Consider the following 26923-nt stretch of genomic DNA (forward strand, 5'->3'; position numbering starts at 1 on the left):
CCAGATTTTTAAATTTTCATTAATTTAATTTTTTTTCATAATCAATTATTTATCCAAATAAAGAAATTGCAAAACCTAAAATTTTGAATAAATAAATTTTACTTTTTTTTAATTTTGTGAAAGACTTATGTTTGACTGAAAAAGGATTTTTTGACTTAGTTTGTTGTTATTTTATACTGTAAAAAGAGATATAGTTCAGGGTTTAATTTCCTGGTTTTTAAATAAATTAATTAAGCTTATTTCAAAAAATGAATTAAGGGTTTATGGTTGCTAAAATCCTTGTGAAGCTGGTTTAGTCAACGGGTTCGGTGTTTTGATTATAACATATATTGCTTGCTATGATATTCTTATTTAATATATAATTATTCTTTTTTAAACAGTAAAGATGTATTGATTTTGACATACATATTTTTGTTTATTCTAGAATATTTGTTAGTTTTGATGTGCTAGGTTTTTAATATTTTATATGTATTATATTTTTTAAGTTCTTTGGAGAAAGTATGGTTGAAAATTTGAGCAAATATTTTGTAAGCATTTTTAAAGGCTTGCAATATACTCAAAAAATATGTTTTAATTGTGTTTTAATTTATCTAAATATTTTTAAGTTAATACCAAAGTGTTATAAGGTGTTTTAAATGTTTTTAAGGGACTTTGCTATGCAAGTCTCAAGACATGAAAAATTTAAAGCAAAAATCTACTTTAGGAGCTGCATGTCTAGAGACATTAGGCAGTATATCTAGGGACATTGGGCAAAATGTCTTGAGACATAGCTTGCCAACCGCTATATAATGCCTATTTTTCAGTCATGTCTTCATCTTACCAAATCTTGACACATCTGTTGTAGGTATAATTTTTAAGCTCAAAATTAATGCTTCCAACAACTAGAATCCATTCCTAATGAACATAAACGTCCACAAACTTGTTCCTTGATATTAATACACTTCAATAATTAAGGAAGTGATATCAAACATCAAGATCAAGAGAAAAGTATTCAAATATTCATTCTTTCATTTCTCATTTAAATATTCTCTAGGAGCTTATTGTTAGATATTTTATCACTCCCATTTCATTTCTTTGAGAGCTTAATTTTTGTAAACACATACCTTGTAGTGTCTCTTTGTTTACCCTCTTTCATATCACCAACTATAATTTGGGAGAGTTTTAGTTGGGCCATAAAAACTAAGAAGGGTTCTAGTTTAGCCATAAAAGCTAGGGGAAAAGGTTTCATCTCAGGCTTAAGAAAAAGATAGTATTGTAAAGCTTATACATTCTCCTTGAAACGTATCAATTCAAATAGTGAATTTGGAAGTCCTTAGAGGTGGAAAGATAAGATAGTAAATGTAGGCATTTGGGGTTGAACCACTATAAATTGAAGTGTCCAACTAAATTTTTTTATTTTCTTATTATTTAGAAAAGTTTGTAGAATTTTTTTTCCTTTTATTATTATTTAGAAAAGTTTTCGCTCATGGTATGAATAATAAATGGTTAGATTTTTAAAGTTTGTAGAAAAGGTGGCATTTTCTTATTATTGTTTATATAATATTGCTTGTTTAATATATTAAAAATTGTTTGTGTGGTATGACATGGAAAGGTGGTTGTGTTGAAAAATCAATTTGAAAAATAGTGGAATACTCACAACGAAATTTTAAAAATTTCTTTAAAAAATGACTAGTTGTGATGTTTATAGCAATAAAACTATTCACCTTGATCTTACCTATGCTTTGTATGAGTCGGACTAAATAAATTTTAGCTTTCAATCAATCGATCTTTCCGCTATCCTTGACCTTAGTTTTTTAAAGTGCGGGCTTTATCAAAAAAGCGATGAAAACTTTATAGTGTAACTATAAGAGCTAGAAACCGAAAGACAAATTCTTGCCAAAAGATAGAATGTATTTGGGAAAATAAGTTTTCTATATTTTGATAGAATATCAACGTATGTGAGGTGTATGTCTGACCTAGCCCTTATTCTCTATTTATAAAGAAAACAACAAGAGTTCCAATCGAATGAGTGTACCATAGTGGTGGCTACAACCATCTTCTAGAATTAAGGTTTGTCGCCCCTTGTTTTTAAATTGGGCCTTCCAACCCTCGTCAAGTATCTGGTCAATTATATGAGTTATTTGGTCTTTAAACCAACTCATTTCATTTAATTTATTCAAACCTCGTAAATATATTTTCCTATGCACAAAATATTAGTTATTCATTTATTAAATTAAATATGATAATTAAAATATTCAACCCAATTCTAATTTGGTAAAGTCAGGTTGACTTTACTGTACTAGAATCTATGAGTAAATTAATTTAATTAACTTATTCTCAAGAAACTATGATGATGTAATTAATTTAATTTATATTTTGAACTTCATTTATTTAATTTCAGATTAATTAAATAACAATTCTGAGAAATAAATTAATTCATGAGTCATCTCTTGTTTATGGCAAGAAAACACATTCGTTGTGGATAATGATACATGTCATCTATTTCTTTTAGTTCATTGTTTCTCATTTTTCATTTCATCAATTAATGCAAACTTGACCGCCTCCGGGCGTACTAACGTCTAGAGTGTAAATCTTGAAACCAAATATCATCTTTAGACAGTTTCTCCAAGTATACATGTCTGGTTGTAATATAGATTTATTCAACAGAGTATTAGAGTACTCCGAGGATCGTACCCAAGGGAGGCGAAACTTAACTAATCCTAATTTCTACATTAATAGATCTAATTAGTAATTTAATTAAACTATATTACGATGAATCCTAAGATGACAGAAAAACATATTTTATAAAAATATTTAAAAAGTCCTAAAACAAAAGGGAAACAACTTGCAGATTTTATCAATTCTAAGGACAGAAGACTAACTCACTTCGGTGGTCATAACTAACTCCTATTTTTGGTTCTATCCAATCAAGTAGTCATTAACCTAGTAAGATCTCTCAATCTTCCACTAACCTAATGAGTCAGCAAGAATTACTTATCTCTTAACCTCACAGTCCAGACTAAATTGGGGTAAGGTGTTCACGAATAAGCAATACCAAATTTTGGTTCATTTCCACCTATATGACTTCCTAGGGTCGTCAAGCCTAGGGTTTTAAGCTATTCCTTTCCCAACTAGCTAATCCGTTAAGAAACCCTACATAGAAGTTAATTACTCCCACGTCCACTTGTTAATCTCTCGTTAATGGATTAGTTCCTCATGGATCTAATAAACATCATAAACTTGATTAAAATGATAAACATAAAGAATAGATCAAGCAAAGATTTTAAGAATAATCTTGATATGTTTTTAATAGAACGAATGATAATCCATGAAAAGTTGATTGTTCCACAAACCGAGTTCTGAAAATAACAAAATAAAACTAATATTGAATTATAATATGAAAAGAAACCTAAGTACAAAAGAAACTAAATAGAATTAAAAATAAAACTAATTGAAAGTCGTAAACTAAAACTTGAATAAAAATTGTCTATAAAGTGTTTAGAGTTGTCTATTTATAGAATTAGGGTTGGTTGTCGTCCATTGACTTAATTTGGCTAATGTTTATAGAAAGTCTACGAGCTAAGGCTTGATTATAGGGCTATGTCACGACACCCTCTGTCAATGTCGTGACACTGAAGGCAATTTACTTATTTTGAGTGCTCTGTTCATTATGTTGCAACATCGCGGCGAGTCTCGTGTTCCTATGCCTCCCAATTATGTCTTGCACGGTTATCGAATATGTTAACCTACCTTTAGGCCTACTTTGGCCCCTAATGTCATATAAATTTCTCAAATTACACTTTTTATTATCTATGAACTAAAAAGGAAAACTAAATAAAAACATACCTAAATTTGTTTTAAGCGAGCTCCTTAAGTGGAAAATGGTTTAATCTGCTACAATGAATTGTGGCAGATCAAACTCCCCCACACTTAAGTCATTGCTTGTCCTCAAGCAAGAAAACATAAAGACTAAAAATATAAAAGATGACCCTTGAGCAAATAACATGCCACGAAGGCTTTCCTGAGAATTTTCCACAAAGGCTTTTAAGAGGATTCGCTGCAAAGGCTTTCCAGAGAATTTACCACAAAGCCTTTCTAGAGGATTCACCACAAAGGCTTTCCAGAGAATTCACCACAAAGGCTTTTCAGAAGATTCGCCACAAAGGATTTCCAAATAATTTTCCACAAAGGCTGTTCAGAAGATTCATGACAAAGGCTTTCCAGAGAATTCACCGCAAAGACTTTTCAGACATCTGTGTTTATTGTCTCGGCGGAATATCTCTATGGATGTCATGGGGCTTCTCCCACATGGTCATATACTTTCACTCCCTCTTGTCATATTATCATATGATGCCATGGACATGGACTTTCCACATATTTATTTTGTGATTTGCCAGTTTGGTTAGCATTACAGCTATTTTACTAGAGGGTACACAATAAATCTTCATTTTCACAATGATTTGTCTGTAAGGTTAGCAATATACATGCCCTACTAGGGACAACACAAATAAATATCTTTCTCACCTTTTTACTTAATCTAAAATTTTTGGGTACTGATCTTATATAAAAAAAATTATTAGATAAGGACTACACACACGCCAATGACAACACCTTATATCACACAACGTCATACCATGCTACACATTGTTCACCTCATTTACATATTTGTAGGTATCTGCCAAAGACATGCATTCACATAATTACATGACATGCAGAAGTCAGGTTTAGAGATTCATCAAACACCTACCTTTACCTTGGCCTAAAGCTTCTACTTTGACATTCATTCCCAGTCTAGCAGCTCGGTTTAGCAATTCTTTGGAAAATAATTGAGTTAGTCTTGTATGCATAATACGTCGAGCCTAGCTTAGTTCCTCAAGTATGTTGAAATCTCTAATTATGGGAAAGATGTTGTTATGTTAGCAAACATCAAACTAATAAGAATGACTGTGTAGGAATAAAAGATGGATTCATTAATAAGGTTTGAAAGGTATTACAGAAGGAGTGAACAAGGTAGAATAGAAATAGAATTTTAATATCCTCTCTCAGTGTAATGGTTGTCACATGTAAAATGATGTGCGGTTTTTTGCAAGTATACACATCGGTTCAAGTAATAAAATGATGAGTAAGTTTTGTTCGCACGAGGATTAGATTGAGGCACAAAATTTGTCAAGTTATTGTAATATGGTTAATGTTATGGCAAGACTGACAAATAAGATGCTATGGTAAACTAAGGTAAGTATGCAGTGATAATTGAAAGGAATGATGTTGTATGTGATATATGGAATTGATGAATAATTGGAAATGCTATGGAAAAAGTGAGAGCAGAAATGTAATGCAAATAATGAGAGTGATTATACGAATGTAAACAAAGAAATAAACAACTAAATATGTTGTGGCAAAGTTACTACAAAAAAAGAATAAGGATAAAATGATGTTGATTTGGAAGGTCGAGATTACCCAGAATCGTCCCTTGCTATCAATAATGCCTTGGCAAAGTCGTATCTACTTACTACACAGAAGAGTTCTAAAATGGTCCGCCTCTTGCGAGAGCAAAACCTGAAGTTGCCTTGCTAGTGTCTATAGCCTTTTTAGATATCTTGCATGGATTCCTTTTGTATGATCGTGACTCTATGTTTAGAGTCGACTATAAGTGTCTATGAATACTTGTTCATTTTATTTAATTTTAATCCAACCAATCAAACCCTTTCGGAATTAGAATCAGTTTATAAGTATGCAAATAGTAAAGTAAATTAGATATATATTGTATCCATAAAAATAGTTTAAGGTTTCATCAAAAGTAATCCCAACCCTATGAGATTTAGCTCATGGGCTAGGAAATAAAATTACAAACCAAAATATTATCTGACATTGTGTTCAACTATTTCAATTCAATCTTTTGAAGGAACACTAATGGAAATAATGGAAGAACTTTAGAAAACAACTTTTGTTTGCCCAGTCCACACTTTGGCAGCACAGTATCATGTGATGTCTAAAAAGGACTGCCTTCGACTTCCTTTCCTTTGTGCAACTAAATCCTTATTCAAGCTAAGGATCTCTCCCACTTTTTTTGTCTGCCTTTGTGAGGTTCCCTTCATTAGCTTTTATAGATAGATTAGGATAGTGTTGACTAATAGCTCATGATTATTTTCTCCACTTTTAGGGGGGATTTATATGGTACAAGTTTGAATTTAAGCTGGGACTATTACGCGAAAAATGTTGACTTGGTTTTCCCAGCATTGCCACGGCATTCGTTCTGGCAAATTGATTGAACTTTGCCCTGACAAAACTTCACTCCTTTATTTCGTCGTTCCAAAACTTGTTCCTGCCACACCAACACAAAAAAAAATTCCACCACAAGTGATTAAAAGCACCTACTTCCAACACAGGCCAAGTCCTAATGCAATATTAAAAATGCTAACTAAAATATCCTAAAATGAAGAAAAATGTACTTAAGTACAAGCAATTAGCTATGTCTAAAGGAATGAAATATAACTCTTTTCAAGAGTTATCACACCCCAAACCTGAGTTATTGCTTGTCTTCAAACTAAATACACCTAAATACATGAATGACCCATTTTTCCTTGGGAAAAAAAACCTTTTTGTACTGCCTAGCTATTCGAAAAACAATTTATACTGCCGTTTTCAGCAATATTCTATTTTGCTAAAACTAATTCAAATGTCAAAGGTTTGTTCAGAAAAGGTAGTGCAAAAATTTCTCCCTGAAAACAAAATTTCTTAAGTACCCATGCATTGTTTCTTTCATCCTATAGAAAACATCTTTTTATTCACTTAGTTCATTTGTTACCTAAATAGAAGTCACTTGCTTTAAGCCTATATCAAAATACATTATTCATATTTTCATATATTTATTCTCAAATTTTCTTTTCTTTCTTTTTTTTCATTCTTTTAATGGAAACTGTATTAGGGGATTTAGTCATGTTAGAAAATTGTTTTTGACTTGACAATCATGATGGAGCATACACCGAATTGCCGAGTACCTCATCATGTCACAATTTAAACCAAAAGTCACTCATAAAACAAAGGCCTTTAACTAAAAAGTTGGATGAAGAATATGATTACATCCTTAGCTACTTAGTCCTTTGTTATAACGGAATGCCCCTAAAATTATATCACACACTCTTACTTAGACCCTCATTTCTAATCAATAGCATGATGGAGCAAATAAAGTGATGCTGACCTACTTAGCCATAGTAATTTAACTAATGTTTTGTTTCAAAAACCCCTAAGGGCATTAAAAGATACTATATTTTGAAAAACCAAAAAAAAAAGAGTATAGGACATCCCATTTTTAGAAATCAATTTCCAAGCAACTTAGCCTAAGCTAACTTCACCTAATCCATTGTTAACTGTTCTAGGTATATCGAGAAAAAAATTAAGCTCATCATCGAACATCATAGAGAAAAATTGTACTTCTTAAAGACAAAGCAATATTTCAATAGTTATAATGCCATGGAGAAATATCCAATATACCAAAATGAACATACTAAATACAAAATGTGACCTAGATGCACAATACACCCCCAAGCCTAAGGGATGCATTATCCTCAATGCATGTAAAATCATGAAAAATATATAACAAGTATGAATATGCATATAAACGATTAAAAAAATTATGCAATTCATGAAAGAAAAAAAAAACTTAACTTTCTTGGACTGGAACGTTGGCACTTCATTCAATTCTTTTCTGTGGATTTGCGAGCACTGACTTTATATCACATCTTTCTTTTTCATAAGTCAACTTCCTAACCGTCTTTATTGGTCTTTGTTAGCTCATCGATCAGTTGATCGATTGCTTGATCCTGTCCAGTCATGGAGGTGGGTAAAGATGTCGGTACATGAGTTTCACCTTTTTAAATGGCAGTAGCTGTTGTAGTGGCTACTGTAGTGGCAGGGACATTTTTTTATTCATTTCCTTCTTCTATATCCTTATCTAGTTTGAGAGAGACTGACTTTTCTAACTCCTCTTTAATAGCTTTTCCTTTGTCTGTAATGGCTCCTTTAGTCACGGAGTCAGTTCTGGCAGCGAATGGAACTAGCTCTTCTCCACACTCATTAAATGAGAGCAAAGTAGCTGGGAAAGTAGGAAATTCTGGCAATGGTCTTGAAATTTTTTTGGAGGGATCGTCTTAATGCCAAATCCTTGTATTTTATGTATGACCAATGATAACTCTTGAAAAGAGTTATATTTCAGATATCTTAACTTAATTAATTATTTGTAATTAAGTAGATATGTCTACATTTTTAGGATATTTTTAGAACATTGCATAATAAAGCTTGGATTGTGCTATTAATGTTATTATTGGGGAAGAAAGGTGTTGGTTATTATTGGTAGCAGATGTAGGATGAAGAAGAGAAGAGAGAAAAGAGTAGGAAAATGAAGGAATTGAAATATTGTTTAGGCAAAATGTTGGTTAGATTGCCAGCAAGAATGCCATGGAAAATCCAGGAAGATGACGTAGCACTCAGTCCATGTCACTCTCCGCCAGTTGTACTTGAACTAGATAAACCACCCTAAAAAGAAGAAGCAAAAGCTGCGTGCTAAAGGTGAGGGACCTACCCTATAAAGGAGGAAAGAGAAAATAAAAGACAAGAGGAAGATTTTTTGGGAGAGAAGAATTGAAAAGTATTATTTTCTCTTTGCATCAAATTCTCGTGGAAAATCTTAGAGAAAATAGAGGAGAGGGTAGCAGCGTACAGAGCAGAAAAATCACGGACGCATGGAGAGGGAAGAGAAATCTGCCCTGGGTTTTGCATCAAATCTTAGTTTTAAAGTGAAAGCTGGAGTAGCGAGAGCTTCCTGCAGTTGTGCCTTTATTTTCTGATTTGAACTTTGTGATTCATAAACTTGAATGATGATTTTGAATGGTTTTGTTTTGGATTTGATTGTCCAATACATGAGTTAAATCTCATTGGGTTGGAATTATTTGGGTGAATTTTTACAATTTTTTAATGCCCATGATCTGATTTTGAGTAGATTACTGTTTCATTCAAATTGTGATCGTTTAAATGCATGCATGCAAGATCTAGACATAGATGATTGTATGGTATGTTATTAGATTTGATTTATGTCTAAAAAAATTAAATAGATTGGATTATTATCGGTTGATATAGAAGAGTATCCAAAAGAATATTCATAGCACTTTAGACGTAGAAGTTGCAAAATGTACAGGGAAAGGATGAACAATCTGGATATCATTCTCGAGTTCTGAAGACATACAAAACTCAGAATGATAGCTCAAAGTCTGGCTCTCGAAAGAAGTAAACCCTAAGCAATAGAATGGCCAAGATTTTGCCATAACATTATTCTAATATAAAAATAAAGATTGAGTAATTCGAACCTTTGTCATTCAACAATACAAATCCTTCCCACTTATTCTTTGAGAATTGCGACAACATTTCAATTGTTGTAGCATTTTTTTGTTCATAATTGATTTTATTAATCAATTAATTAATCCTCTTCAACAATTTGTTATCTACTTCTTTTGCACAGTTTAATTACTCAATTTCATAGTAATAGCATAGCTATTTTTTAATCAATTCCAATCCCTATGGAGATGATACTTAATCATCACTTTATTACTGGATTTGACCTGTATACTTGTACATTCGCATGACACATTCACACGCGACAAGTTTTTGGCCCCATTGTCGGGGATCGACAATATTAGTGCAAAATTGGTTTGTTACTACCTCTTTACTTTTGTTAGTTTTGTTTAATTAGATGTTTTATTTTTGTTTTTCAAGATTTTTTTAGTGTATCACTAGAAATATTTCTGCACTCTAAGAGTATTCTTTTGATCCAGAAATTGAGAGGACCTTGAGAAGAAGGAGAAATGAATTGCGAGAAATGGAAAAAAATTAGAAATGCTCAGGTTATAGAAGAGCCATTACATCAAAATGGAAGGGATGTTGATATTCCTCGAAGAATAGATGACAAAGACAGACTCATCAGAGAACATGTAGCGCCGATCTTCGATAATCTAAATCAAAGAATTGTCAGGTTGCATATTCAAGCTCAACATTTCGACTTAAAGCCAGTGATGTTTCAAACTGTAGGGCACTTTAGTGGATTGCCTACTGAGGATCCACGGTTGCACTTAAGACTCTTTTTGGAAGTCCACTATTCATTTAGGTAGCAGGGTGCTCCTGAAGATGCCCTAAGATTGAAGTTATTCCATTATTCATTGCGATATTATGCGAAAGAATAGTTAAATGCATTGCCGTTAGGAACGATGGAATCTTGGAATGAACTTTGTCAGAGGTTTCTGCTAAGATATTATCCTCCAAACATGAATGTTAAATTAAGGAACGATATTATGTCCTTTTGGCAATCTGAAGATGAAACATTATATGAAGCATGAGAGTGATTCATGGAGTTAATTAGAAAATGCCCAATGCATGGTTTTCAACATTGGACGCAAATGGAAATGTTTTAAAATGGATTGAATGTGCATACAAGGATGGTGGTTGATGCATCTGCCAATGGAATTTTGCTCGATAAATCATATAATGAGGCATATGAAATTTTGGAATGCATAGCAAACAACAATTATCAATACCCCACTACAATAGTAGGGACTGGCAGAAGAGTTGCTGGAGCAATGGAACTTGATGAGATTACTTCGCTGACAACTCAAGTATCATCTTTAATGAATATGATTAAAACAATGAAAAGACTAGCTACAGTGCAAGAAATGAAAGCAGCTAAGTTAGCATGTTTTCATTGTGGAGTAGATCATGTTTTTTATGAATGCCCATTGAATCCAGCCTCGGTTTATTATATGGGAAATTTTAATCACAACAACAACAACCCATAGTACAACACATATAATCCGAAGTGGAAGCAACATCCCAAATTCAGTTAGAGTAATTAAGTGGTAGGAAATTCTAGCAATGTTATTCGACAGAATGTTGCGAGTGCACCACCTGGATACAATCAACCCATGCCACGGTAAAATGCTCAGCAAAATTCAACTTCAAGTTCTTCATCTATGGAAGATCTATTGAAGGAATACATGGTCAAGAACGATGCTATCATTCAAGTTCAAGTTGCATATTTAAGAGCTTTAGAAAATCAAGTGGGGAAAATTGCCAAAGCATTAAGCTCAAGACTGCGAGGAGCATTGCCGAGTGATACCAAAAATTCACCATCTCAAGGAAGGAACAGTGCAAAGCCATTACACTCAGAAGTGGTACGCAGCTACCAGGAGTTGTTAATGACACCACTATTGAATAAAGTAGCTTAGATTTCACAGATATGAAGAATTCAGAACCAGTAGTGGAGCAGGCTTCAAAAGAAAAGAGCAACCAGAAAAATGCTAAAGTAGATTCATCTTGTATTGCCAATAATAATGTCACAACAAAACAACCTCAACAAATGGAAGGAAGCCCATCGCCACCTTTTTACTCAGCGTTTCCAAAAATCTAAGCAAGATTTTCAATTCAAGAAATTCTTAGAAGTCTTGAAGCAATTAGATATTAATATACTATTGGTGAAAGCGTTAGAACAAATGCCCAACAATGTGAAATTCATGAAAGATATTTTATGAAAGAAGAGAAGGTTAGGGGAGTTCGAAGCTGTAGCTTTCATTGAAGGATGCACATCAATGCTGAGAAACAAATTACCACCAAAACTGAAGGATCCAGGGAGTTTTACTATACTTTGCTCTATTGGAAATCATTATGGAGGCAAAACATTATGCGACTTAGGTGCAAGTATAAATCTAATGCCTATGTCTGTTTTCATGAAGCTGTGAATAGGGAAGGTGAGACCTACAACTGTTACATTACAATTAGTTCATCGTTCTTTTGCGCATCTAGAAGGAGAAAATGAAGATGTGTTGGTAAGAGTTGACAAATTTAATTTTCCAGCGGATTTTATTATTCTGGAATGTGAGGCTGATAAAGAGGTACCAATCATACTTGGAAGACCTTTTCTAGCAACTGGTAGATCATTAATTGATGTACAAGAATGTGAATTAACTATAAGAGTTATTGATCAACAGATAACCTTTAATGTTTTCGATGCTATGAAGTGTACAGATATAGAGGAAGAATGTCACATTGTTGAGATTGTAGACACAATAGTTTAGGAAGAATTTGAAGAATTTTATCACAATAATTTTCATGATGATGCAGAATCATTTGAGTTAATTGAAGCAGACATGATTGTAGAGTTTGGTGAATTGATGGAAGCTAAGCAAATAGAGAATCGATTAAGGAAAAGTTTCGAATCATTGGAATTGAAACCTTTACCAGTAAATCTGAATTATGCTTACTTGAGAGATAACAACACATTTCCAGTAGTTATTTCTATGCATTGACATTAGATCAAGAGGCTCAATTGTTGAAAGTTATAAAGAAATCTAAGAAGGCATTCGGGTGGATGATTGTGGATATTAAAGGAATCAGTCCAACAATCTGCATGCACAAGATATTACTCGAGGATTGCCATGGCAAATCTATCGAGCAACAGAGAAGACTAAATCCCATTATGATGGAAGTTATAAAAAAACAGATTATCAAATGGCTGGATATTGATATTATATACCCAATTTCTGATAGTTCTTAGGTGAATCCTGTTCAATGTTACCTAAAAGAGGGGGTGTCACCATGGTAAGAAATGATAACAATGAACTCATTCCTACTCGTAATGTCATAGTATGGAGGGTTTGAATGGACTATCAGAAACTCAACAAAGCAACAAGGAAGGACCACTTTCCTATGCCATTTACCAATCAGATGTTAGATAGACTAGCGGGGAAAGCCTTCTATTATTTAGTAAATGGTTATTCGAGGTACAACCAAATTGCCATAGCTCCTACTGATCAAGAGAAGACCACATTCACATGTCCTTATGGAACTTTTGCATTTCGACGAATGCCATTTAGATTATGCAATGCCCCTGTAACATTTCAGCATTGCATGATGGCAATATTTCAGACATGGTAGAGAAATTTTTAGAATTTTTTATGGATGACTTCTCGGTCTTTGGCAATACTTTTGAAGACTTTTTAAAAAAATCTGAAGTTAGTTCTTTGTTGGTGTGAAGAAACCAACCTTGTTCTCAATTACGAGAAATGCCACTTCATAGTCTGTGAAGGCATTGTTTTGGGGCATAAAATTTCTTAGCAAGAGATTGTCATCGACAAAGAAAAAATTAAGGTTATTCAGAAATTGCCACCACCCTCCATGCTTAAAGGTATTCGTAATTTTCTCGGCCATGCAGGATTCTATCGACGATTTATCGAAGATTTTTTGAAAATATCCAAACCCTTGTGTACATTGTTAGAACATAATAGAAAGGTGCTGGTTGTTGTTGGTAGCAGGTGTAGGATGAATAAGAGAAGAGAGAAAAGAGTAGGAAAATGAAGGAAGTGAAATATTGCTAGGGAAAAATGCTGGTTATATTGCCAACAAGAATGCCATAGCAAGTCTAAGATGATGACACAACACTTAGTCCACGTCACTCTTAGCCAGCTGTACTTGTACCAGATAAATCACCCTAAAAAAGAGGAAGCAAAAGGTCTGTGCGAAGGGGAAGGGACCTACCCTATAAAAGAGGAAAGAGAAAATAAAAGAAAAGAGCAAGATTTTTTAGGGAGAAAGGAATTGGACAGCAGTTTTTTCTCTCTACATCAAATTCTTATGGAAAATCTCAGAGAAATGAGAGAAGAGGGTAGCAGCTTCTAGAGCAAAAAAATCACAGACGCATCAAAGGGGAAGAGAAATTTGCCCTGGGTTTTGCATCAAATTTCAGTATTAAAGTGAAAGCTGGAGTACCGAGAGTTTCCTGCAGTTCTGCTTTTATTTTCTGATTTGAACTTTGTAATTCGTAAACTTGAATGATGATGTTGAATGGTTTTGTTTTGGATTTGAATGTCCAATCCATGAGTTAAATCTCATTCGGTTGGAATTATTTGGGGTGAAATTTTACTATATTTTAATGCCCATGATTTGATTTTAAATAGATTACTATTTCATTCGATTTGTGATAATTTTAAATGCATGCATGAAAGCTCTAGACATAGATGATTGTATGGTTTGTTGTTAGATTTGATTTAAGTCTGAAAAGACTAAATAGATTGGATTATTATCAGTTGATATAGAAGAGTATTCGAAAGAATATTCGTAGCACTCTAAACGTAGAAGTTGCAATCTATAGAGGGAAAGGAAGAATTGTTTGGATATCATTCTTGAGTTCTGTAGACATACAAAAACTCAAAATGATAGCTTAAAGTCTGGCTCTCGAAAGAAGCAGATTGCAGTAGTGAGTTCCTAAGCAATGGAATGGTCAAGATTTTTCCATAACATTATTATGGTATAAAAATAAAGCTTGACTAATTCCAACCTTTATCATTCAACAGTACAAATCCTCCCCACTTATTCTTTGAGAATTGCCTTAAAATTTCAATTACCCTAGCATTTTTTATTCATAATTGATTTTATCAACCCATTCATTAATCCTCTTCATCAAATTTTTATTTGTTTTTTTTTGCTTTGTTTAATTAGTCAATTTCATAATAATAGCATAACTTTTTTTTCATCAATTTCGATCCCTATGAAGACGATACTCACTCATCACTTTATTACTTGATTCGATGTGTATACTTGCACATTCGCATTACACATTCATACGCAACAACCAGTACTGAGCCTGGTGATCATTGCTTTGTTCGAATTCTTCCATCATCTGGTATTGATGCACCTCAAACAAAGACATTCTATGTTCCGACTGCTTTAGAGAAGTCAATTTTTTTATGTCATGAGAGGTAAGAGATGTTACTGTGGGAGCACGTGTGGTAAGGGAGGCATGACTGTGCTGGGATGTTACAGCAAACTCAGTTCCTTGTAGCTTGGAAAAAATTGCTCGTGTTATCCAGCATCAACTAAAGGCACATTTTTCATCTTACATAGGGCATAAATATAGGAAGGAAAATTCAAACTCCCAGCATTCTTATCAGCTCGCCTATAGACCTCTTGGAAGACATTATCTTCCGTGTAAAATAGAATGCAACAACAGCATTCTTTCTTTCAAAATAGTCACGTTATATGTAGGCAACATAAGATGAGTCCTTAAAAAGTGTTTCCACACCTTCCCAACTAGTTTTAATACAGCTCTTTCAACCATGTAACACTCCTGGCTTGAAATAATCCACTGCATTCTTTCAAAGCATAAATCTTCTGATACTTTTTCCAACCCCTCCTATGTAATATTCTCGGAAAATTTAGAATGCTCATCTCTAACCTCCTCGATGCCCAACTTGGCATTAATATGGTCTTCATCGAATGGCACAGATTTACCCCTCACATAAATGAAGGGAAAATCTGAGGAATTTACATGAGCGTAAAACTCTCTTACCACTTTACCCTCATCATCCCCTAGGTGTAGACAAAATCTGCTCCAGTTGTGCTTTTCTACAATCGAGGATATCGATTCATCATACCCCATGTAGGGTTTTTCCTTCAATAAAAATCCCAATTCAAAGCAAAATGGTCGCTTTAGAATATTAGTTGAATACCTTGTGGCTGCAGCAACATTCAAGAATATCTTTGGTTGCGAGGCACCAGTACATGAAGATTCGGCTTTTTTAAAAGTACTCTTTACACGAGCCATGAAGAGAAAGTTAGGAAAACAAAAAAGAAAAATAATGCAATGGACAACAAATAGCAGAGAGGTTAAAGACGAGAAAACCGTAAAAATGTGAACTTTGTAAGAAGTGGGAAATGTGAACAGTTTGGTGAAAATAAAAAGGATAATGGTGATAGTTTTTAAGGAATAGGAAATGTGAGGAAGAAGGGTTATGACATGGAGGAAAAGCTAATAACAAAAAGGACTTTTGGGGGAAGGGAATTGAAATAATTGAACCTATATTGTTGGATTTGAATTTGGGTTTCCCAATATTCACTAAAAAAATGCCTAAAAATCTTTCCTTTGGAATTTTCTAACTGGTCAACTCTTTTATTCAGACCTTATCATTCAGTTTGTCATGGCATAACGTTTCTCTGCAATGCTGCGGCAAACTACTGCTCAGTACACACTAACAAATCTTGCTTCTTTTATTTTGCTCCTGTTCATAAAAAATTAAATTTTATTTAAAATAAAGAGAATAAATAAAATAGCAATGGGAAATAAAACAGAAAAAACTACTTATTAACAAAAAAAATTCAAACATCATGAAGGCTAACGCTTTGTTTGTCATGCTCTATAGGAGCATCTCAGTAATGCTTCAAGCGTTTTCTATTAAGCATGAATGTAGCCCCTGTTGTTAGGTCTTTAACAACAACAGCACCATGCGAATACACTTGAATTGCTTTAAAAGGTCCTGACCATCGAGATTTTAACTTACCAGGAAATAATTTCAGCCTGGAATTGAACAATAATATCTGTTGTCCAGGTTCAAATTGCCTTGGTAATATTCTGGCATCATGCCATCACTTGATCTTTTCCTTATACAAATGAGCATTCTCATATGCTTGTATTTAGAAACTCTTCCATCTCATTCAATTCTAGCAACCTCTTGGTACCAGCAGTAGCCCAATCTATATTCAGTTTCTTAATCGTGCAAAACACTTTATGCTCAAGTTCAACAGGTAAATGACATGGCTTATCGGAAACAAGTTTAAAAGGTGACATCCCTAATGGTGTTTTAAATGCAGTTCGATATGCCCATAGAGCTTCATCTAATCTAGTAAACCAGTCATTTCAATATGGATTCATCACTTTTTCAGAATTTGTTTAATTTCTCTATTCGAGATTTTAGTTTGGCCATTTGCCTGAGGGTGATATGCCGTGGCAATTGTATATTTAACCCCATACTTGTGCAAGGAATTGGCCATAATTTTGTAATCAAAATGGGATCCCTCGTCACTGATAATGGCGTTCGGTGTACCAAATCGTGTGAAAATATTCTTATGCAAAAATTCCAATATCGACTTAGCATCATTAGAGGCTAGGGATATTTCTTCTACCCACTTAGAAACATAGTCTACTACCAAAAGTATGTATTGCTTGTCCACAGATGGTGGAAATGGACCCATAAAGTCTATTCCCCATACATCAAACAGTTCAATCTCTAATATACTTTGCAACAACATTTCCTATCTCCTAGACATATTTTCTGTTCTCTGACAAAGGTTACACAACCTATAAAATTCATGAGCATCTTTAAATAAACTTGGCCAATAGAATCCTGACTGGAGTACCTTGGCAGCTATTTTCATTCCTTCAAAATGTCCTTCATATGAGGCTGAGTGACAATGTAGTAAGATACTATGCATTTCATCGTTGGGGACGCACTTCCAAATTATTTGATCTGCATAATGCTTGAATAGGAATGGTTAATCCAATAGTAATATTTTGCATCGTGAAGAAATTTTTGGTTTTTATGAGCATTGAAGTCAGGTGGCATTACACCACTTACTAAGAAGTTTACTATGTCGAGATACCAATGTAATACCTTGGTAATGAGCAACTGTTCATCTGGGAATTCTTCCTTAATAAATTTCTTGCTTTCATCTTCATTTCCCGATTCCCTTACGATCTCTAATTTCCAAATCAAACACTTGTAACAAGAGTATCCACCTAATCAATCTCAGCTTGGCATCTTTCTTCCATACCAAGTACTTGATAGCCAAGTGATCTATGTAGACTGTGACATTTGTTCCTACAAAATAAGAATGGAATATGTCGAATGCAAAGACCACTACCAGTAATTCCATCTCTGTAATGGTATAATTAAGTTGAGCCTCTATCAACGTCCTACTAGCATAATATATTGCATGCAGTACCTTGTTTCTCCTTTAACCCAACACTGCTCCCACAACATAATCACTGGTGTCGCACATGAGTTCAAAGGGCAATGTCCATTTTGGAGCAACCACAATCAGTGCTGCTACAAGTCAATTCTTGAGTTCTTCAAAAGCTTGAAAATATTGATCATTAAAATTAAAAGGTTTATTCTGTTGAAGTAAAGTACACAAGGGTTTAGAGATTTTTGAAAAATCTTGATAAATCTTCTCTAAAATCCTACATGTCCTAGAAAAATTATAATACCCTTAACACTAGTGGGTGGTGGAAATTTTTCTATCACTTCTATTTTTGCTCTGTCTACTTCAATTTCTTGCTGTGACACCCTATACCCCAGGACGATGCCTTCACAGACCATGAAATGGCATTTCTCCCAGTTTAATACAAGATTTGTTTCTTCAGAGTGGCATAAAACCATCTCCAAATTCCTTAAGCAATCTTCAAAATCATTTTCAAACACAGAGAAGTCATCCATAAAAACTTCAAGGAAATTTTCCACCATTTCAGAGAATATGGCCATCATGCAGTGCTGGAAAGTTGTCGGGGCATTGCATAACCCGAACAATATCTACCTGAATGCAAAAGTACCATATGGACACGTGAAAGTTGTCTTCTCTTTATCTTCAAGTGCTATGTCCATCTAATTATATCTTGAATAACTATCTAGGAAGCAATGAAAAGTGTTACCAGCTAATCTATCCAACATTTAATCGATGAAGGGCAAAGGGAAATGATCCTTCCTAGTTGCCTTGTTAAGCCTGCGGTAGTCCATAGACACTCTCAATCTCGTAACAATACGATTCGGTATGAGATTATTGTTGTCATTACTTACTACCGTGATGGAAACATGAAAATATACACACTTTTTCATGCCCTTTTTAACTCAAATTCATGCAATTTCGGTAAAACTTTTATCCAAAAATATATAATTATTATAAAATAATTAAATTTTACTTAAATTATTAACATGTTGAATTTTACTTAATTTTATAATAAATTTTTATTAATTTTGATCATTTTCAATAGATTCGCACAAAGGGCGAAAAAAGGCTTGGCAGATACTACTAGAAGCACAAAACCGAGAAGTAATTTTGAAGCATCAAGGTGAATTTATTTTTCATCATAAGAAGGTCCAAATTATGTGTATTAATTCATAATATAATTTTAATCTAATTTAATTTGGGTTAAATAAATTAGTGTTAATTAATTATGAAAAAGGGCCTAATTGAGTTGAACCGAGAAAATCGATCCAACCGAGTACTAGGCAGCGCAAAATCGTCCCACATGCTGACCCGACCAGTGTTCCTGGATTATAATTTGGCTTGCAGAATGACCCTTGAAAAATCCTTCAATTTGCATTCAAACCCCTCCATTATTCATGCCTTTCAAGATTTTCCCCTACCTAAAAATAGCATGTTTGAAATCTTCAAACATGTCACATGTGTGGCCGACCATGGGAGGAGTCTTTGGCTGCTGATTTTGGCTATTTCTAGCATCCTTCTCAACCTATAAATACCCCTTGGCTGTTGACTTAAAACACATCTCAAAACCATTCATTCTTCACTTTTCTTTCACTTTTTTCTCTTCATTTTTCTTCATTCCTTCCCCATTCCCTTGCCGATTTCACCTCTTGAAAAAAGTCCTTCAACCACCATTTGGATCAGCATTCAAGTGTTCATGGAAGCCTCGGTTCAACAAGAACAACCAGGGAAGGAGGAGCGGAGCAAACTAGTCAAGCCTCAAAGAAATACTTGATTTGATTCTTGTTCTTTATCCTTTTAATTTTATTGTTGTTGTTACGAACATGTCTAAGAATATTTGTGTAACACCCCGAATTTTGGGCTAGAAGAAATAGATTTTGAACAAGGGAACAGTTAGGAGACTGCACATAAATATTTAGTTGTGTAAGAAACTGACATAAATGAATGTCTGCTTGAGTGGTTAAGTGATTTAGGAGTGTTTGGAAGTGTCTAAGAAGTCAGGGGTTCAAGCCTTAGCTTATGCAAAATTTTTATTTTAAGTGAATAAAATCCTTGGACCTAGATAGTAGGTTCTTAAATTATTGTGGTTAAAATATGATACAAAGGAGTTGTTGGTCTAGTGGTAAGGGGCGTGTGGAGTGTACATGGGGTCTAAGGTTTGAGTGGTGGTGCATCAAAAAGGGAGTATTTATTTTGCTACCTAATTCGTGTGGGTGGTAGAGTTGGATTGAAATACTGCTAAATGGAGTTTGAACTGGTCATAGGGAGAATTGAGGACAAAATAATGGGATTTGGGGAGGTTGTTGTTGTGGAGAGATATATATCATCCATCTCATTTGTTCCTTGTTCTCGAGGGGAGATCGACGAGGTTTCCAAGCTTTTTGTCGCTTTCTCAAACCTGCATTACTTCCATTCATAACTGGTGGTGGTCGAGGTCGATTGGCACATTGCTTCGGAACCAAGAGAGCGATGATTATTGATTTTCGGAGTAAGAGTGTTTGGAACGAAGGGAATCTGCAGATTGCATCAGGTGTGTAACCCATTCAACTGTAGAACAGTTAAAAATTGAAATGCTGAAAATACGGTGTTTGAGACCACACAGGCGTGCGATCGCTCGTGTGGTAAGCGAAACCCGCGAACCATGGGCGATAGACTATAGAAGCCTCCATGAGCATTTTCATGGGCTTAGGCCGTAATGGACCACGTTGGGCCGAAATGGGTCATGTGGGCTTTGTAGCTTGTGGGCCCTACATGGACGAAATCTACGATTTAAGGCAAATACTACACTGGGCTACGTGGATGCCATAACTGTGGCTAGATTTGGGCTGAATGGGTAACACAACCGTATGGGCCCACTTGGGCCAAGTACTGGGCCTTAGGGCCATTTACATTGTTATGACCAAAATACCCTAATAGGGTAAAATGACTGAAATACCCCCATAGGGTAAAATAACTGAAATACCCCCATAAATAAAATGACTAAAATACCCTCATATGGTAAAATGATCGAAATATCCCTATCGGGTAAAATAACTTAATTACCCCTATAGGGTAAAATGACCGAATTATCCCCATAGGGTAAAATGACTGAATTACCCCCATAAGGTAAATGACTGAAATATCCCCATAGGGTAAAATGATCAAAATACCCCCATAGGGTAAAATGACTGTTATACCTCTATGAGGTGTAATGACTAGTATGGCCTTATGTTTATATATAACTGATTTGCTCTATGATATGAATGATTATGAATGAGTATGACATTCTGCATACACGTATGGTTTATGACATGACACACTGCATGGGGTTGGGATACTGTTATGGAGAAAGTATACTGTTAGTGGCAGCTTTGCTGCGATACTGTTACTGGCAGCTTCGCTATGATATTGGTGTGTTGGCTGGGTGGGTCGATTTTATCCCCAGATGGTGTATTGGTGGTACAGAGTGGTCTGTTGGCTGGATTGGGATGGGTTGCATTATTGCACTATTCCAATACTGCATTGGCCTAAGGCCCAAATTGTTACTGTATTGGGCTAAGGCCCATACTGTACTATTTCTAAAAAGGGCTGAGGTCCAAACTGTTATTGCATTTTGTATGCTGACTGTTTGGTAGGGGATTACACACTGAGTTCCGTAAACTTACTCTTTCCTTTTAACCATGTAGGTAATCCTCAGTCTTAGGCGATTTGGTGGTGTGAGGGACTCAGAGGTGGCCACACAACTGCAACAGTTCTACATTTGCTTCCATTTAAATTTAATGTTTATGTTGAGTTTTGTTTTTATAATAAGGCCTTTTATGTTTGTTTAAAATTTTTAGTTGGGCTTTTTCTTACTTATTTTAAACTGCTAGTTTAGTAGAAGATGAATTTTAAAGATAATAACTGTTTGCAAAGCCATGAAACTTAAACATTAGAGTGTTCAAAAGCTTCTGCGATTTAAGACCAACCTTTTATAACAATAGCTAACAACAAGGCACACGTTTTGACTAGATGTTTGTTAAACACTTACAAAGAGGTTTTTAAATTTGGAAACGAATTTTACCAAAAAGTTCAATTTTTGAAAGACACTTCAATGTCACATGCTAGGTTCGGTCATAACTCCTAAGCCGGGTATAAAGTGTTACATTTAGTGGTATCAGAGCTGATTTGCGAAACTCAGCTGTAGAATGGGTTTTGAAAATATTTGGAGCTTCTAGAAAAATATTTTTGAAGTGTTTTGGAAGTTTTACAAGTGTGACACACCGAGTCTCCAGCGCCGAATCCGTAAGTTTCTTTATACTATAGATTGCTTGAACTGAAATATAGTGAGAGACTACCATAGATAGTAGGACTGTATTGAAACTCTTTAGGGAGAGTGAACTGAAACGTAGGGATCCCTTGATTTGTGAAAACAAAACCCTGGTTATTGCTTTTCATAAGACATCTGTTAATGATTAGTAGAATTATAAACTGATACATAAAACTTCTTAATCAGATAATACATTATTTGATATGAGCACAAGAGGTACACACAGACGAGGTACAAGAGGTCATGGTAGAGGCCGTAAAGGTGCTCGAGTTGTGTCCTCGTCGTTTGGCCATATACCTAATATGGAACTAGAGTGTGCAGCGAAAGCGTAGTGGTGGAGTCTGTGTTATGTGACTATTCTGATACTTGGAAATTTTGAGGACGAAATTTCTTTAAGGAGGGGTGAATTGTAACACCCCGAATTTTGGGCCTAGAAGAAATAGGTTTTGAACAATGAACAGTTAAGAGACTGTACATAAATATTTAGTTCTAAAAAGATGTGACATAAATGAATGTCTACTTCAGTGGTTAAGTGATTTAGGAGTTTTTGGAAGTGTCTGAGAAGTCAGGGGTTCAAGCCTTACGTTATGCAAAATTTTATTTTAAGTGAATAAAATCCTTGGACCTAGATAGTAGGTTCTTAAATTATTGTGGTTAAAATTTGATACAAAGGAGTTGTTGGTCTAGTGGTAAGGGGCGTGTGGAGTGTACATGGGGTCTAAGGTTTGAGTGGTGGTGCATTAAAAAGGGAGTATTTATTTTGCTACCTAATTCGTGTGGGTGGTAGAGTTGGATTGAAATACTGCTAAATGGAGTTTGAACTGGTCATAGGGAGAATTGAGGTCAAAATAATGGGATTTGGGGAGGTTGTTGTTGTGGAGAGATATATATAATCCATCTCATTTGTTCCTTGTTCTCGATGGGAGATCGGTGAGGTGTTCAAGGTTTTCGTCGTTTTCTCCAACCTGCATTGCTTCCCTTCCTAATTGGTGGTGGTCGAGGTCGATTGGCACATTGCCTAGGAACCAAGGGTGCGATGATCATTGACTTTCGGAATAAGAGTGTTCGGAACGAAGGGAATTTGCAAATCGCTTCAAGTGTGTGAACACCCCATTCAACTGTAGAATAGTAAAAAGTCGAAAGACCGGAAATGCGACATTTGAGACCACACAAGCGTGCGATCGCTCGTGTGGTAAGCCAAACCCCCGAACCATGGACGATAGACTGTAAAGGCCTCCATGGGCATTTTCATGGGCTTAGGCCATAATGGGCCACGTTGGGCTGAAATGGGCCGTGTGGGCTCGGTGGGCTTGTGGGCCCCACATGGACAAAATCCACGATTTAAGGTAAATACTGTATTGGGCTACGTAGATCCCATAGCCGTGGCTAGGTTTGGGTTGAATGGGCAGCACAAGCGTGTAGGCCCACTTGGGACGAGTACTGGGCCTTGAGGCCATTTACACTGTTATAACTGAAATACACCCATAGGGTAAAATGATCGAAATACCCCCATAGGATAAAATGATCGAAATACCCTCATAGGGTAAAATGACCAAAATACCCCCATATGGTAAAATAACAGAAATACCCCTTTATGGTAAAATGACCGAATTACCCCCATAAGGTAAAACGACCGAATTACCCCCACAGGGTAAAATGACCGAATTACCCCCACAGGGTAAAATGACTAAAATACCCCCATTGGGTAAAATGATCGAAATATACCTATCGGGTAAAATAACTTAATTAGCCCCATAGGGTAAAATGACTACAATACCCCCATTAGGTAAAATGACTGAATTACCCCCATAAGGTAAAATGACAGAAATACCCCCATAGGGTAAAATGATTGAAATACCCCATAGGGTAAAATAACTGTTATACCCCTAGGAGATGTAATGACTGATATGGCCTTATGTTATATATAATTGATTTGCTCTATGATATGTATGACTATGAATGAGTATAACATTCTATATACACGTATGGTTTATGACATGACACTGCATGGGGTTGGGCTACTGTTATGAAGGAAGTATACTTTTAGTGGCAGCTTTGCTGCGATACTGTTACTGGCAGCTTCGTTGCAATACTACTACTGGCAGCTTTGTTGCGATATTGGTGTGTTGGGTGGGTCAATTTTATCCCCATATGGTGTGTTGGTAGTATGGAGTGGTGTGTTGTCTGGAGTGGTATGGGTTGCATTATTGCACTGTACCGATACTGCATTGGGCTAAGGCCCATAATGTTACTATATTGGGCTAAGGCCCACATTGTTACTGTATTGGGCTAAGGCCCACATTGTTATTGTATTGGGCTAAGGCCCACACTGTACTATTTCTGAAAAGGGCTAAGGCCCACACTTTACTGTTTCTGAAAAGGGCTAAGGCCCACACTTTACTGTTTCTGAAAAGGACTTAGGCCCAGACTGTTACTGCATGTTGTATGCTGACTGTTTGGTAGGTGATTACACACTGAGTTTCATAAACTCACTCTTTCCTTTTAACCGTGTAGGTAATCCTTAATCTTAGGCAATTTGGTGCTGCGAGGGACTTGGAGGTTGCCACACAACTACAGCAGTTCTACATTTGCTTCCATTTAAATATAATGTTTATGTTGGGTTTTGTTTTCGTAATAAGGCTTTTTATGTTTGTTTAAAATTTTTAATTGGTTTTTTGCTTACTTATTTTAAACTACTAGTTTAGTAGAAGACGAATTTTAAAAATAATAATTGTTTGCAAAGCCATGAAACTTAAACATTAGAGTTTTCAAAAGCTTCTGCGATTTAATACCAACCTTTTGTAACAATAGCTGACAACAAGGCACACGTGTTGACTAGATGTTTTTTAAACACTTACAATGAGGTTTTTAAATTTGGAAACAAATTTTACCAACAAGTTTAATTTTCGAAAGACACTTCAATGTGACACGCCAGATTCAGCCATAACTCCTAGCCGGGTATGGGGTGTTACAATTTGTGATGTTAATATGTTTAATTTAATTAATATGGATTAAATTGAATTCTTGTTAGGTTGATTGCATTTCGTCTACTTGAGTTATTAAAATTGTGTTCGTGTTGTTATAGGCCTCGGTAAGATGTTTGATTAAGTAAAACCATGAATAAGTTATTCTTGCATTACAATTGTCAAGTAACTAATGAACTAATTATTTAAACAGATTGAAATTGTAATTAATTGACAAGATTCTTAATCAATGCATGTTTAATCATCTAAGGTAGCTGAGGGTTAAATTAGCAACGGTATCTAGCGATACATTAGCCTTGCAGAACTTGCAAGATTATTGCGATGAAACGCTTTCAAGGTAGAAATCCATTGTTACCTCACGTAATCTTTTATGTGCTTATGAGATTGAATTAATTGTTTGAATTGGCAGAGAGATATGTATAAGAGATTATTTTAATTTCATAAGTATGTATGTGCATTAACAAATTTGCTTATTAAAATTTGTTTAATTGGTTAAATTGACATAGATATATAGTCAAGAGATTATTGGATTTTCTTAGGTAAGTATGTTCATAAGTTAGAAAATTACGGAGTTACTGTGAATTTATTCGTCATATTGATTAAAATCATCTTTTAAAATCGTACATTGGAACTTTTATTTTATTTTTATTTATTTTACTTAGTTAAAATCCTAGTTTTTAATCTCCTCCTCAAATAAAAATAATTTTCTTCACCAAAGTGTTTTAAATTGTATTCATAAATTGCACGATAACTCGACATTTACTTTTCACTTTATTACTTGTTGCGATTGTATACACTTGGACATTTCCGTCATTCCAAGCTTTTTGCATCGTTGCCAGGGACTGTTTTAAAAAGTCATTATTTATGAATTTGTTAATTTTTATTTTGGTTTATTTTTCTGTTCAATTTTAACTTAATTAATTTTTCTATGTTTGTTTCAGGTGTTTATGAGTATTGATCGAATCATCAATTTACTCCCCGTGGACCATGAGATTGAAAAAACTTTTCGACAGCAGAGAAGACAAGCAAGTCAAAGATGGACCGAAGAGATGAACTTCGAAAATCTGAATAAAGGAAACAGAGCAAACCCTACTCAAAATCCTAACCTTATTGCTGATAATAGGGATAGAGCTTTAAGACAGTATGTCATGCCAGTATTTCATGATCTTAATCTGGATATTAGAAGACCCGAAATCAAGGCACAATAGTTCAAGCTGAAGCCAATCATGTTCCAGAAGCTTCAGATAGTGGGCCAATTCATTGGAATGCCTACCAAAGATCCTCACCTGTACTTAAGACTGTTCATGGAGGTAAGCGATTTTTTCAAGTTAGCTAGAGTACCCGAAGATGCACTACGATTGGAGCTGTTCCCATATTTGCTAGGGGACAGAGCTAGAGCCTGGTTGAATTCATTGCCACCAAATTCAATTTCCACATGGCAAGAGTTAACAGAAAGATTCCTCATGAAGTATTTCCTGCCTAGCAAGAATGCTAAGTTGAGGAACGAGATCCCTGCTTTCCAACAAATGGATGATGAGTCATTGTATGAGGAATGGGAAAAGTACAAAGATTATTACGGAAGCACCCTCATCATGAAATCCCACATTGCATCCAACTTAAGATGTTTTATAGTGGACGCTTTTGCTAATAGTGCTCTCCTTTCTAAGTCTTATAATAAGGCTTATGAAATCATCGAGAGGATTTCCAACAACAATTATCAATGGCCAACCAATCGAGCAACGTCGGGAAGACGAGTCATTGAAATACATAAAGTAGACGCTCTCACTTCACTCGCATCTCAGGTATCATTGCTTTCCTCAATACTTAAAATTTTACCACTAATTGGTTTAACAGTTTTGCA

At 35.0% G+C, this 26923-nt stretch overlaps 2 non-coding genes across 2 annotated transcripts; both read right to left on the reverse strand.

Annotated features, from left to right (window-relative positions):
• Positions 1-10298: 10298 nt before the first annotated feature.
• On the reverse strand, positions 10299-10405 carry LOC121224757 (small nucleolar RNA R71). Its single transcript, XR_005922502.1, has one exon. It is a non-coding gene; the product is annotated as a small nucleolar RNA R71 (small nucleolar RNA).
• A 16150-nt stretch (positions 10406-26555) lies between these two features.
• LOC121224804 (small nucleolar RNA R71) lies at positions 26556-26661 on the reverse strand. The gene has a single exon (XR_005922548.1). It is a non-coding gene; the product is annotated as a small nucleolar RNA R71 (small nucleolar RNA).
• Positions 26662-26923: the final 262 nt, after the last annotated feature.

The sequence above is a fragment of the Gossypium hirsutum genome, chromosome D12 (genome assembly GCF_007990345.1).
Source record: "Gossypium hirsutum isolate 1008001.06 chromosome D12, Gossypium_hirsutum_v2.1, whole genome shotgun sequence".
Lineage (NCBI taxonomy): Eukaryota > Viridiplantae > Streptophyta > Magnoliopsida > Malvales > Malvaceae > Gossypium > Gossypium hirsutum.